Genomic DNA, 525 nt, shown 5'->3' with positions numbered 1-525 from the left:
GAGAAAGAACTTGAATTTATTTTTATATCTATCAACATGTTTGCTACTTTTATCTAAAACTTGATCACGAGTATTTCTTATTTGCATTGTAAAATTATGTATTTCTATGGATATCATTTCTATTTCTAGAATTGAAACAAAAACATGTGGATAAATTTCAAATATTGAGGCCCATAAAAGATATGAACCAGCAACTAAAAATGATAGATCCACTACAAGGCATTTGGTCTAGTGGTATGATTCTCGCTTCGGGTGCGAGAGGTCTCGAGTTTGATTCTCAAAATGCCCCCAACAATTATATCAAATTGAAGCATGCAATATAATAGATTTGAAATAGGTTTTTTAAACCTTGAACCAAGAAGTAATTCAAATGGATATTTGGAAAGAAAAAAAATAAAAAAGGAAGCTAAGGAAGCTATATTTAATTATAATTTACCAGTGTCTTTATAACATGTTAATTAAAGAGAGGAAACAACGAGAATAAACAAACAAAGGAATGTATGTATGATTCTCTTCAAATCTTGG

The sequence above is a fragment of the Cucurbita moschata genome, unplaced genomic scaffold (genome assembly GCF_002738365.1).
Source record: "Cucurbita moschata cultivar Rifu unplaced genomic scaffold, Cmos_1.0 Cmo_Scf00084, whole genome shotgun sequence".
Taxonomy (NCBI): domain Eukaryota; kingdom Viridiplantae; phylum Streptophyta; class Magnoliopsida; order Cucurbitales; family Cucurbitaceae; genus Cucurbita; species Cucurbita moschata.
The sequence above is the reverse complement of the archived record's forward strand: the minus strand, read 5'-3'. Positions refer to the sequence as shown.